Below are 14,535 nucleotides of genomic sequence, written 5' to 3' on the forward strand. Positions count from 1 at the left end.
GTTGCACTACACAGAATTCCGCGGAGTTGCATAAACCCTCAGTGGAATTATGCGGAGTTCCACTCGGCCCTAAAAAAAACCCGGTAGAAGGCTATAATGCATGCTTGGACTTTGGAGACTCTACTTTGTTGTCTCTCACACTATATACCAATAAGGGACCGTCATTGAAATAAGCAAGCTGCATTGCACTGTAACCTGTAAATGAGTTGTATATTTATGCATGCTCCCTCCCTATACGCGTGCACACACACACTCACAAATGCAAACTAAACCTCTAATTGCACAATATGGCAGCAAGAAATGAGAATGTAACTCAGTGCCTGTGTTTAATTTAATGGCTCGTCAATGCACATCTCACAAAGCTTTAAACACTTAAATTCCCATGTCTCTGTATTGATTAGAATTCTCTGCCACAGTCCTCCCCTGGAGGGCTGAAGTAGCAGGGCCTCTAGGGACATAAAGAGGCTGAGCTGGGAAATAAACAACACTTTGCATGCCCTTAAGTGGTGCTGAATGACAGGCCCAGTTCAGAGGCTCCAGCTCCAAAAGCTTGGCTGGCTGGGAATATTCAGAAGAGGCGCTATCTCTTGGCATACCCAGTGTGTCATAGGCTAGTAGTGCAAGGAAGGAAAAACTGTAAAACACACCATCCTTGAAAATCAAATATAGCAATAATCAGGGCTCAATGGGCCCCTCGCCTCTGTGCCGCCGTGTCACTGCACCTGCTGCATCAATAGAACCTACACCCCTAAGAAGAGAGTCCTGCTCAAAAGTGCATTGCAGCTGGAGCACTGGGTAAACTGACTCAACCGCAATGGCTGCTGTCAAAGGTTTATTATCTTCATATACTGTGAACCTAGTACTTTGAAATAACCGGTAAGCATCTTTAAACAGCCATGTTAGAGCATTGCACCTCACATCATGAGGTCGTGTATGTTTATAGATATGAAGATTTGGAGGGTAGATCAATATATAGTGTGTTGGAGACTTTCCGTGTGTCATTCTTGTGAAAGTAATCACCATTTATGTGTGATGAGGAGTAACAATTGTCATTTGTGAGACTTTTCAGCAATGAGTGTTGAGTTCTTTGTTGACGCCGAGATTTGTTCCAATTTTTAGACCGACACCTCCTCTTCTTGCCTTAGAGATGCCACATAGTGCCATGAGGGAAAAGGAGGGCTCTGCATAATATACCAAAATCTGACATGTGGCTGACACTACCCCAGTCCTACAGGGGCACTTACTACTTTTCAACTCACTTTACAAGGCCAGCTCAAACAGGGCAGAACTAGCGCCTCCAAGAGAAAGTCTCGGAGAAGGCTGCTATTTAATTAGGTAACATTACAAAATGAAGATAGATAATATTCCAGATGTACTCCTCCATCGAGTGAGCAATACATACAGTAACTGGCCCTTCATACCTCCACCAAGTATGTCTGCTGATTTATTGCTCAATGTCATTCAGATGTCCTCTTTAGTGTGCTGACATCCCCAAGGTATAAGACAATCAGGCAACAAAGAAACTTGCCTGCTTTGCTGACCCAGGGCCTGAAAACCCCAGAGGCAGATTTTCCCAGCAGCCCTCTCCTTCACCCCACGCCCCTCATTCACCGACCACCCCTGCAGCTCTAGCTCTCTCCTCCCACACTCTTGTGCTCGCCCGCCCTCTCCCTCATCCAATACTCCTCACTCATCAACCACCCCTGCTGCTCTCTCCTTCCTCCTTGTTGTGCTCCCTCAGCCCTCTCCCTAGCCCTCACTCAGCATCCAGCCCGGGCAGTGTGCTGCTCAGCCAGATTCGCAGCTGCAGGCGGTTGTGGATTGAGGGTCAGGTGAGGTGAGGTGAGGTCCCCCTCATGGCTCAAGGTGCTCCAGGGTGCTGTAGATGGTGGCTCTTGCCGGCAGCAAAGGCCTGGCTAATGCAGTCCAGGGTCCGGCTGTCCTGCAGATCTACCATGCCAGCACGGGGACCTAGTGGGGCTCTGTTCATCTCAGGCCCCCTGGAGCCATCTCACCTTACCCATGATGTACTGTGGGGGAGCCCAAGGACTTCATGGGGCTCACTGCTGCCCTCCCCGGCCGGAAAGCAAAGAGGTTGCACAGTCTCCCCATGAACTGGCCTGGCAGAGCAGCGATTCCTGTGGAGACTTCACAATTGCCCAAAACAATCGACTCCTTCTTTACATTTCAGGCCGGACATTCGGTCTGAGAAATGTGCACTGTGCACCATAGAGACTGCTAGGCTGTTCTTCTAGACAAGCCTACCCCGTGATGCTAGCTTGGAGCAGTTTATTTTGTGTCACACTACCATCTACTGGCTACTACATAGTGCTGTCTCTCATCGTAACTGATGAAACCTCCTGGGAGCCGGTAAACTCCACTACGCAGCGGAATGCATAGTTTTTGCTGAACTCCACGCTCCAAGCGGAGCGCGGAGTGCCAAAAACTCTGCTAACTCCGCCAGTGGAGCGGCGTTAACCACCCAGCCTTAATACACCTCATCATTCCCGTTATGATTCCCCTTAAGAATTTACAGTTTCTTTGATGTTCTATGTGTTGCATTGTGGGAGATATAGTCCATTACTTTTACAACATGTGTTAAAGCAACAGGAGTGGTGGTGGAAGGGGCTAGTGTACATGGCATTCAGGGGAGTGTATGTGTGTGTGATTAAATTTTACTTCATTATTTAGGTGTTAACATTTAGGAATACCTTCAGGTGTCAGAAATACCTAGACTACATGCCATACTTTTGTTTGCCTAAACCTAGGCTGAGTATAGAGTACAGGGTTTGGCATGTGAGCGTGAGTGCTGCCCTTGATTCTGAGCCAGATTTAAAGATGTAACATAGCAAGGAATAAGTGGTGGTAATAATCTTCTCGAAGCACATGATAACTTATTTGATTTTGAAGTGCAAGATAAGTGTGTAAAATGTGAACAATGGTAGCATCATAATAGTTGTGTTTATACTAACCACTCAGGTTTAGAGTTAGCAATTGTATACTTAATTTTTTTTAACTAAATCATTCTAGTTATAGTGTATTAGTATAGTTGGGATTATTCTAAAAGGCAAACCTAAACATGTAGATTTAATACAAGTAAACTTACTCTTTCACTTTTGAGCAACCTTACTAATTTGGGATGTTTATCATTAACAAATGTAACATTACTTAAAAGTATAGATTTACATATGCCCGCACCATGAAATGAAGGGTGTAGTCATTAAAAATGTCAAATATGACTGTAAAGTTTGACGAGTAGTGAGTTTACGACTGTATTTGACATTCTGCACACTTAGCCTAGACCTACGCAATTGTGGTGGACATCTCTCGATGGGAACATAGAGGAAAAAGTTAAAAAGTTTATTAAACTTTTAATAAGAATGTGAAAAATGTTTTATTGTTGAATATTATTTTAATTTTATATATTAATTTTTAATGTAGAACAATAGAAAAATAACTTCTCTGAAGACTAAATCTAAAAAATACCCACCTAAAGTAGATAAATATTGCTTTTTATCATGTATTAAATATTATTAAAAGTGATGTATAAAAGTGTTAACGCTAATTTAATTATTGTAATACATGTTAATGTTACATTACTTTTTAAATTTATAAGAGGTTGATAAAAAAGTTTAAAACAAAAAAACAACTCAATCTGAGAAAACTTACTTTGTAAATTATTGCTCTTTCTATCAACTGAATTGTTACCTTAGAAGGGCACTCATTGGTGGCAAATTCTGGCTTTCAATTGCTGTTCTACTCACAGGAACACTCTTGTTGTCCTTTAAAGCAACTTTCAGTCGACTCCAATCGCTACAACCACCCAAGAATATGCATTGTATTGTGAAACCTCTTCTTGGAAATAAGACGTTCTTGAGGGAGTTCTCATGCAACATGATACTATATGGTTGCCCAAATATAGGGTGATGGTAGGCCATGTGGTGAGCCTGTTTAAGTAAGTCACATGTTAAGAAACAGCTTATGTTGAACATTGTAAACATATTAAGTAACATTTTTCTGTCAGAAGTGATAAGTCTCTATGAAGCCCAGCGAGTTGTAATCTTCTATTTCTTTTTGCCCACAGCTATCCATGGACCACTCATCCCTCCTACATACCCCACAGAAGAGCATTGTACATCAATATGCTGCATAAACCAAAACTAAAAAACCACCACCCTCCCACTCTCCATACCGGGTAAACACTTGCAAACTCAAACTGAGTCTCCCCACGCTGAACTCGCTAAGTTAAATGTGCGTGACTTCTGTAGCGTACAGTGGAATAGAACATCACCTACTAGGTACCTCAACAGTATTGCAGGGATGAGCTGTGCCTCAGGGCCATTCCACAATTGAACAGCTCAACAAACACTCTCACCTCAAACTGTCTTCCACTACACTCACCATGCACACCTCCAACAGGAGTCCTACACCACACACTCACCAACTTCCCACCTCACCCAATCCGTCACACGCCTCCCACTCAATCACAACAGCTCAAATAAGGAGAAACGGAAGGACAACCAAAGGGAAAGGTAAGAAGAAAGAGAGTGAAGAGAAAGAAGAACAGAGGGGGTTGATACAGGGATCATCTGTTGCCCTTCCACACTGTGCTGCTCCACATACTGCACAGTATCTCAACGGCATGCACTATAATGCAACACGGTCGCTTGTATATATCAACATGAGAGCCATCTTGTCTCCAGCAGGGGTGGAGAATCCAGTTTGACTCCATGGACAACACTGCAGTGCCCAAAGCCCCTCCAGGATACCAGATCGGAAGAGGGAGTCAGTACCACCAGTCCACAACAGGGACTAGCGGCCAGTTAGGTCCGGCATATCTTCATCCACATCCGAGCCACAGTCTGCCGGACATAGCCGATGTGACTGCCTCAACAAGCATCCTAATCTCCTTCTCCTCCAGCCGTTGCCTTTCCACAACCAGCGTGCCATCCTGCCTGACCACCACTCGGGTGTCAAGCGCGACTTCTTCCTATGACCCTGGGATCTCACCACTACTCCATTCAGCTGCGAGCCCTGGGCAACCCCAATTCCATACACTGAGATTTTGCCAACCCTCCTGAATCTCCAGCCAGTCCAACACCACCTCTGGCTTCATGAAAAAGTGAAATTGCCCTTTGTGGAGGACCTTCAGTGTTCTGTGCTAAATGCATGTATTTTAATCCCATGGCCTTAGTTTCAGCTTTACTCCCCAAAGGTTTTACATAGCTGCTGTACATGTTGTGTGTAATCCAGAAAAATCTGAAGGGCGCAGTCCTTAAAAGATTGATCTCCTTGCTGCTGGACCACCTGCAGGATAACATCCCTGTCTCTGTAGTTGAAGATTATGGCAATCATTGGCCTCAGTGGCCCTCCCAGCAGCAGGGGTGGTGCCAAGCTTCTGGGAGCACACTCCATCATGAAAACAGTTCACAAATCAGCCTCTGGCAGTGTTCTCTGGAGCTAAAGTCCAAGAAACAGTTCTGGGACAGTCCCCTCCACTCTCTCGTGGACTCTCACAAACAGGGAGAGACCCTCTGTATCTTCCATTTGCATTTCGTGCCACTGTCAGTTATCAGGTTGGTGACTGTGGGCTTGAGGGTGTTTACTTCCTCCTGCAGTTTATTAACATGTTTCTCTGTTGCCAAGGATCTTTCGGCAACCTTACGCAGGTTGAATCGCAACAAGTTCACATCCATAGAAACTGAGTCAATCTTGGCCTGTACATTAGAGCTTGAGGCATCAGGTTTGTGAAGGGTGTGACCTATCCTGCCTCAGCATCTTTTCAATATTTTCTTCATGGGAAGGGCGCTGGGAAATCTGATGCCATAGGTTGTTGTTGCTGATTGTGCTTGGCCAGCGGATTTAGAGTATTTCCTCAGACAAGTGTTGATGAAGGTATGGACTTTGTTAGTGATGAACACTGTTGTCCTGCAAGGTTCTGCTCCATGTAGGGCTGATTTTACACTGGTGTTACAATGCCTGATCTTAGTTTGCCACGTTAGGTCCTTGGAGCTACAGATCTTCTTTAACTGAATTAAGGCGACCATTGCTTTGTCGATTCTTGCACTGACGTAGGTGTCTATGCCACCGTGATTGTCTATGACACAGCCCAGATAGGTGAATGCCTCAACCTCTTCCAGTGCATCTCCTGCAAGAGTGACTGCAGCTGGGATGGCCGTATTAGCCTTCAGGATCTTGGTTTTTCTCCTGTGGATGTTGAGGAACGTTGTGCCGATGTGACTGCAACATTGTCAGTGTTCTCAGCATCGTCAATCAGTGGCAGGCGACAGGATAAGTGAAAGATGGTGGAGGATAACATTAAATAGCACTCAGCCAAGGCTCATCTGGCTGAAAAAGATGCCAGTGTGACATGGGATGTATATTGGTACTCATTATGGAATTATAGATGGTCTATTTAGTGCTTTGACCTGATGCATGTGAAATGTGGATGGTCTTTGCAGTTGTCCTCATAAAGCTCTCAGTCTTTCCATTTACCTGTGGTCAACCAGGTGTGATCTTTTTTTATGTTGAGTTTGAAAAAATGCTAGGTATTTTGCATGCTCCTGCCCCCCTGGAAGTGAGGCACATTATCAGTTTACAGTTCTTCAAGGATGCAATGTATGTTCATTATGTTCCCCAGCTTGGGGACAAATTCTTCAGCAGTAGTGGCAGTTACAATCTACACCCCTAGGGCCCAGAGTTACAAATGTTTTGCGTCAATCTTGTTTCATTGCACCCTATTCTTTTGGTCTCAAGGGGTCCCTCTCTTTTTCACTACAATCACCCCCATACGCAGATGGTCTAATATCAGGGCGAAACACCCTAATTTTATCCATGACCTTTTTTAAATAAAACTCTTTCGAATCTATGGTGATCTTGGCACCTGAGTCAAAAAGAACATTTGTACTTTCACCTTCCACCAAGATTCCATCAATAGGACAGCTCCTGCCCTCTCCATTTCCTGTAACTTGTAGTAAAATCTGTCCACAGTCTATTTGAGCATTTGAATCATACGAGCAGTTTTCCTCATCATACATTTCATTGACCTTTCCTTTATAGGTTTTGCCTTTACAAACTGAAGCAAAGTGACCTTTTCTCTTACAATTACTGCAGGTAACTTTCCAACCCAGACACTGCTTGTCGTTGGCCAAATGACCTACTTTTCCACAAATATTATTTTTTAGCTTGAACGTGTTAAACCTTCAGTTTTTCTCAAAATTTGTTTTCTTTTTTTCATGTTCTTTTTGAGATTTGTTGACAACATGAACAGAGTCTTTTTACTTCTTTTCAACATTTTCTTATGACTTCTGCACACTTAAGTGAGTGCTTAATCCTTTTTGCAATAATAAGAACATCCTCAAGAGAAGGTCCTCTCTTACACGTTCAATGTTACATCCTAACATAAATTGGTCCCAATTTCTCTCATCAAGGGTGGGGCCAAACTTACAAGATGAAGCTAACTTTCTCAAAGTTGTTATATAATGCTCTATAGACTCATCTTCCAATTGACTCCTGCGACCAAAGTGATACCTCTCAAGAATAGTACTGACTTTTGGTAAATAATGTTTGTCCAATTTTGCATATATTTCTAAAACTTTGCGCCATTTCTGCAATCTAATGGGTGGATCACTGGGCGATGACAAAAAGAAAGGAGGCGCAGTAAATTTTTGCATCTTGTATAGAAATTTTATACGGAGAAAAAAAAAGAATATTACCGTGACCTGAAAGAGAATAATTATTATTCACCAATGCAAGACTTAAAATCAAAATTTAACTTGATATAATATGAAAGCAGTATGAGTATTGCTGTGGAAAAGAGATTAAAATGATAGTATGAGTATCACTTTTGAAAAGAGAATAAAGTGACAATAAAGTAACATGCAATATGGGAAACATTAAGTACGATGTATAAACCTTTACAATGTATTAAGACAGAAGTGATAAGTCATATGCGTGTGACAGAACAAACACGCAATACAACTGAATTAGTCGGATTGATAACTATCATAAATTAAGGACACATAAACCTTTACAATGTCAAGCTTGTTAGCGTCGTTTCTATAAAGATTTGTGTGCATATCACAGAAATGACACGCAGGCAGAAAATAACAATTTGTGTGCGTGTAACGGAAGCAGCAATTAAAATTGAAGAAATCGCCAGTGTTTATTTTTTTTAACAAAGGTTTGTGTGCGTATCACAGAAATGGCATGCAGCGGAGTAGTGCAGAGTTGTAATCCAAGCACCAGAAAGAATAAAAAAATGGACGCAGTGATGATTCGAGCTAAGTTAAACTTATTGAGGAGTTTGTGTGCATATCACAGGGGTAGGACGCAGTGGCTAAATTTCCTAGCAACACAGCGCTGAAGAAATAAACATACACATTTAAGGAAGCTTGTGTGCGCATCACAGAAGTGACAAGCAGCAGTAATATTTCCAAATAACCACAAAGGTATTTGCTGCTGGTACACCTAAAATGGCCGCCACGCAAGGTCACGCCGCGTAATATAAGACGTGACCGCGTCGGCCTATAGGTGACGTTAGCAAAGTTAGCACTCGACGCGAAGAAGCTGAAGCAGAAGGAATTCTCTTACAAGTACCAGTAAATGAAATACTGTCTACCAATAGTCTCACACAACAGAAGTAAATTCTCGTGAGAAGAAACGCGTCCTGATACTGATACCCTTCTAATAGAAAAGGACATGGGAATTAGAACGAAAATCCAAAGAGACCGGACTGGCAAAAAACACGGTCCCCCTCTTCTTAAAATAAATGCAGGCACTAAATAAAGAAACGAGTCATTGGGCCGACTAAATCCAGAAACAATGAACAGTACCTTAAGGAGGGATTCAAAACGTAGAAAGCCGTGCTGAGAGAGATGCTTAAGCTTCAAGGTGAGCTTAAGTTTGATGATGTTGAGATCCTTTTCATAGAGAGTGAGCCATCCGCTGTCGCCAAATGTAATGAAGCGAAGTACTCAGGTTGATGGTTAAATTAAGTTTATTCCAAGTAAGTATCCCAGTAACACTGCATCCAGGGAGAAGGCTCAGCTTCAACTGCTTCAAGAGCCTCTTACATCACTACATTCTGAAGCTCTTGGCAACAGGAGCAGAAGCCTAGAATGCCACACCGGTTCCTCTGCAAAAAGCCTTAATATGGACATTTGTCTCTGTCTTCCACACTTCGGCTCCATCGGTTGTGGGCCACCTCGGAGCTCCGACCCCGATTCCAGGCAGTCATTGAGGGAGGAGAGGTATGTCCTCTAAATATTTGTGTGATAGGGTGTGCTCTATCATGAGCAGGATGGTTACGGGTGGCAGGATGGCGGGAGCTCTCTTAGCACACGTCTACTCCGCCATCAAGCTTGCCCACGCCCTGAATATAAAGTGTTTATGTGGGATTTACTATTCTGCACAAAGTCTGATTTTAGCATTATTTTGCATCAAGGAGGCACTCCATGAGTGGTGTGTGGGCATTTCCAGTTAATTGCCCATGGGTTTTGACACAATCCTATCTACGAAGGATTGTAGACACTAATTTGTAACAAATTCCTTTGTCTCCTCAAGACAGGCACAACAAGTAGAAATGTTTTCATTTCTTCTAACATTTCCCACCTTGCATGCGTGCTCTAATGTACAGCACATATACAAAGTGGGAAAAGCCTTAAATCATAGATTTGGTACTGGAAGTATTTCATAGATTTTCACGAGTTCCTTGGAGAAAGAGAGTGATTCAAACTGGGATTTGGACAGGACGTTAATAATGGTGACCATGGGATGGCCTTTAATGCTCAATTGACACTTTGGTGAAGTCTGGTCATGCCCCATATCCTGTTCAATGGTATAAATCACATGAGCCACACCTTCATTGTTATCCATATCCTCAGCTTGTCAATCTCATGTGGAGGGGGTGACAGAGTTGATGTCTGGCTTCAATATCCTATGATGCAATAAGAAGACACGGACACTTTTAGAAAATAGTGTAACTTTTTGCTTGCCCTTCTTGCCTGAGTGGGGCATTCACCAGGATGTGGAAGATCCCATGTGGTCTAGTTGCTGTGGTACGAGGTGGCATCTTGGGATGACCTGCCACCTTCCTGAGATCTTGTGGTTCGGCCTTGAACGTTTTACTTATTAATGTGGAGAGCCAGGGAATGATACAGTTCAAGCAAGTGGCCTAAGGTGAGGATATCTGGTAGGGATTTTCCAGGCTCTCGTAGGGTCTGCTGCCGAAGTTTAGAGGTGTGCACCCTTAGCTGTACTAGGTTCTTATGTTTTCTCTCTTGTTCTCTTGGGTGCAAATGCTAGCAAAGTCGTTTAGCTTTGCATGGAAATCATCCACTGGCTCAGCTAGATATTGCATTGCTTGGCGCAGCAGGGAACATAATGTGAGTTAGCCAGTGTGGGAAAGAGTGCACTGATGGCCGATATTGCCTTGGTATATTTGAATGGCAACCCTGCCTCTATTGTTTTCAAAAGAGCAAAAAAGCACTTTTTGAGGAGCTGGATTCACAACTTTCACCAGCACATCTTAGACAGCAAGGAACAGGACATTTCAAAAAGGGCTATGGATGCTATGGACTACATAATGTCCAACTGGTATAGGTCACCTTAAGCTAGTGATAGTGTTTCACAGTCTATATTAGATTAGAGAGGACCTCAGCAAGGACATCGAAAAAACTGTCCACTATGCAGTTTAGGCACAACCACAAAAGGCAGGCACAAGGAACTTACACACATAGAGTAGCCAGGGCAGAGAGCATGTGTATCCAGACAGCGACCCCTTCCACTACAGTACTGAAATATTCAAAGAATCAGCAGCATAAGTGGCTGCATCAACAGCATAACAGAAGAAGCATGCAACACCACCTAGCCAGTGAACTTATTCGAATGGTCATAGCATGGACAGTCAATAGAAGAAGAATGCAATGTTCTTCTGTACACCTCTAATATCAGGGGATGCACTGCAGAACGGTGATGAGGGCTCTCTCATTATCAACCTCACTGCCTGTCGCTGTGTCAGTTGTTGAATAAGGAGAACACCAATCACTATGTGGAATAGAGTTGCAGGTTAACTAGTGCCCTCCGAGGCATGGTTGTTTGAACTTAATTTATAACTTCACCCACATGAGACAGTCTGCTAAGCTAAAAAATCCTGGCAGGTCAGGGGAACCAAGTGGTGATGCCTGGCATGGGCATCCCTCCTAGTCCAAAAAGATTGCTATCCATGAGAAAGGCCTATGTCATGGCATACATTAATGACCCGTGTTCACCCATGAGAACAAAAAATCAGCACCAGTGATCCAGACACCATTGCAGCTGGGATACTCAGGCCAAGGGCACATGTCCAGCATCATGAAGGGGACTTTTTCTTCCCAACAATATCCTTCTTATTTCCATCGCTTCAGAATAGGACGATATCCTATATCAGAGAAACTTTGATGGGCTTTACCCAACTTTCAACCTCAAACATGTATACTTTCCAAAATTAAATGGATTTCCTGATCACTGCAATCACAATACAAGTATAAAGGCTACAGGCCACACTAAATTAAAATCCAACAAACTGAGATTGTTTGGTGAACAGTGAGTGACACTTTCCACCCAGGGTACGCAGGGTACGCAATGAGTACCAAAATGCTCATCCAAGCTCGAGGATACATCTGAAATGCTCAGACAAAAAAGTTTGGGAGGAAAACAAAAATGCCTTGAGATCTGGTAAAATGAATAGTTGATTCAAAAGAAGTATGGACCACAAAAGTTTAGAAGCAGCTTGGATCCTTGGAACAATGGTCTGAAATACAAAGCAAAAGAGACCAACAATCAGGTCCCATTAATTTTCACGTGCAATCCAGACATTATTCAGAATTTAAAACTTGTTCTTTTGCAGAATTAATGACTACACAACCTTTTTCCAATCAGGGCACTTTTTGCTTTCTATCAATAAACCAGTCTCGAAGTAATGATAGTGAGACACAAATTGCTTTTCCACATCGTATAAAATCGAATTATTCCATGAAAAAACTAGAGCTGTGTAAACGGCCAGAACATCCACCTTTCAGACACAAGATTCTACTCAAAAAGTATGGTTATAGAATACCCAGGAGAGTCACATCAGTCTTAAACCATATTGTTGGTATGTTGTTGAGTGGCTATGATGTTGATGAACCTAACTAATACCTGTTTGCATTTCAGGACCCAACCTCATCTACTAAGATCTAAAGATCACTGTACCCAAAGATAGCTGCAAGACTGAAATGGCAAGACGACTCATGAATATAGGTGTCAGAAAATGGGTTTTTAATTTGGGACCCTGGTTGCACTTCAATTAAGCTTTCAAGAAACACTCTTTTAAATACCCAAAAAAGTACCAAAGCATCTTAGAAAAAGAAAGAACTAAGTAATTAGCAAAAAGTCATCAAAATAATTAAAATCACAGCTTTGAATTGTTAAAGTTTTGTTGCAAAAATTACCAAAAAAACACAAAGTGCCAATTGAAATGTTTGGTTGACAGTTGATAGGAGCCTAGGTATGGGGATCTGATGAGCCTAGTGGTTTTGACGGATCAAAGCATTTACATAACTACTAAGAGGGTTAGAGTTTTGTGGGATGGGGTACTCGGGATCAAACATGGAGTAGTACTGTGCCACCAAATTGATAGACCACCTGCTCAATTTAGAGTTGGTGGGCATTGCCATGGTGACTTTACTAACACAAACCTCAGACGGATTGGCTGATGGGCATCGGGCCATCAGTCTTTACTTCCTCCAACTTAGGGAGGATGTTCTAACCTACATTTTCCTGTTTGAGGCCATCAGGAAAGGCGTGACAGACCTAAGCAGAAAAATATTAAAATGATCCTACCCCCTAGTTGAAAACTTCAAGTGTTAGGCTTGTTAGATTTTTGTTTTTCAAATACAAACTCCTGCTTTTTGAGTCAACGCTTGAAAACTCGTTTTTATGCTGTGTCCTCAAGAAACATAACAATCACTCAGCAAACTTACAATGCCTTCATTTATTTATTTATTTTGTGGGATTATTGAGCGCATACGAATCATCCCCAAGATGATCTCTCGGCGCTATACAAAGATAAAAATAGTGAGGGTATGTATTTAAAAGAGCCATGTCTTCAACAATTCTCTTAAAGTTGGTTAGTTCACCACAGGACCTGAGATTTTGTGGGAGCATATTCCAATGGCTGTCTGCCAGATAGGAAAAGGCTCTACCGCAGTTGCGTGCCTTCCGTATTTTCTGGGTGCACAGAAAATTGGAATTGCTGGATCTCAGTTGTCGGACCTGCTTATACCACCTGAGTTTATTCCTAAGGTAGGCCGGGCCCTTTCCCTGTAGTGATCTGAAAACTACACAAAGCATCTTAGAGATAGCTCTTTTCCTCACCGGGAGCCAGTGTAGTTGATGCAGCAGAGGGGCTGATGGTGTCCTTGCCGGTTTGTTGAGGGCAAGGCGGGCCGTCGTATTCTGCACTACCTGGAGTCGAGATAAAAGATCTTCCCTTGCTCCCACCAGCAGCGAGTTTCCATAGTCCAGCCGACTCACCAGAAGTGACTGGATAAGGGTCTTCCTCGCTGAAAAAGGGATCCACAGAAAGACCTTCTTAAGAATCCTCATGGTGCCAAAGCAGGCACCTGCGACTGTCTTGACCTGTTCCTCCATGGATAGCTTATTGTCTATCTTAATGCCCCAGTTCTTCGCACAACTCCTGGGTGCAGGGGCATCGCCCCCAGCTCAGTAGGCCACTACTCTGGGGACCAGATGGTCTCCGCCTTCCAAAACAGCAGGATTTCAGTTTTTGAGGAGTTAAGCTGTAAAATATTCCTCCTCATCCAGGTAGCAATGCTAGCCATGTAGCTTCTGAACCTCAGTTGGGTGGATATGATATCCTCCCCAATGGGGACGATTAGCTGCGTGTCGTCCGCATAGGAGATGGTTTGAAAGCCATGGCCCCTGATGATATCGGCCAATGGGGTTACGTACACATTAAACAGGGTCGGACTAAGCACAGATCCCTGTGGTACGCCCTTATCTACCTTGAAGGTTTGTGATACGAACGTGTCCAGCTGGATGCTCTGGGTACGACCGGAGAGAAAGCTTTGAATCCACTTAAGGGCCCTTCCCTGCACCCCAATCCCCCTCAGTCTGCCTAGCAGCGTCTTGTGTGAGATGGTATTGAACGCTGCTGACAAGTCGAGGAGGACTAGGATTACTGGGCTCCCACTATCTAAAGTCATCCTTATGGTATCCGTCACCTCCAACGGTACAGCCTCCATGCTATGGGAGGCACGAAATCCAGACTGAGAGGGGTCCAAAAGGTTGTGCTGTTCCAAATAATTAGATAGCTGTTGGTTCACCAGAGTTTCCAAGACCTTCGAGCAGCAGGGGAGAAGAGAAATTGGCCTATAGTTCTATAAGGCGTTCGGATCTGCTGCCACCTTTTTTAGGAGTGGCTTTACCCACGCACTCTTCCAGTCATTTGGAAAAATAGCCTTTCCAGTGAGCATCTGCCAAGACCGTACTGAG

Source organism: Lissotriton helveticus, chromosome 4_1 (assembly GCF_964261635.1).
Source record: "Lissotriton helveticus chromosome 4_1, aLisHel1.1, whole genome shotgun sequence".
NCBI classification, from domain to species: domain Eukaryota; kingdom Metazoa; phylum Chordata; class Amphibia; order Caudata; family Salamandridae; genus Lissotriton; species Lissotriton helveticus.